The sequence below is a fragment of the Mycetomoellerius zeteki genome, unplaced genomic scaffold (assembly GCF_001594055.1).
Source record: "Mycetomoellerius zeteki isolate Tzet28-1 unplaced genomic scaffold, Tzet1.0 scaffold1128, whole genome shotgun sequence".
NCBI lineage: Eukaryota > Metazoa > Arthropoda > Insecta > Hymenoptera > Formicidae > Mycetomoellerius > Mycetomoellerius zeteki.
The window spans coordinates 1-612 of NW_017256049.1; positions in this window are offsets into that span (position 1 = coordinate 1).

The following is a 612-nucleotide window of genomic DNA, read 5'->3' on the forward strand; positions in this document are numbered from 1 at the left end:
CCAAATAAATAATAGATGCAACATATGGAAGCTTTTTGAGTGAACATGCTGAAGCCTTTTGAGTCCGATGTTAATAATAGTGTTCAAATCAATCTGTAATTTTTAAAACAAATTCTTTAATATTGTTGACATATATTTTTTACGATTCATTTCTATATTAACATTACCTTCCAAAGTATTCCACAATTACTCGTCGTTTATCATGGACATTCCTATTACACAATTACTCGTCGTTTATCATGGACATTCCTATTGTCTATATTTTGCATTATTGCAACAGCATTATTGTATGCATGGGGATCAATTCGATCTTGTTGAATATTCTGTTGGACAATATTGTGTAATACAGCTGTCGCTATAATAATGGGAAGTATTTTTTCAATTGTTTGAAAACGCATTCCAATCGATAAAACTGCAAATCTCCTTCCAAATTCCAAAAAATCGTTCAACTATTGAGCGAGTTCTAATTTGAGGTTCATTGTAAAGGTGTTCTGGTGGAGTTATTGGATAGTGTAATGGACTCATCACGTATGGTAAGTTTGGATATCCAGAATCTACAAGAAGCAAACCATCACCAAATGTGCCTGCTTCAAATAAATTTTTGATCCTTGA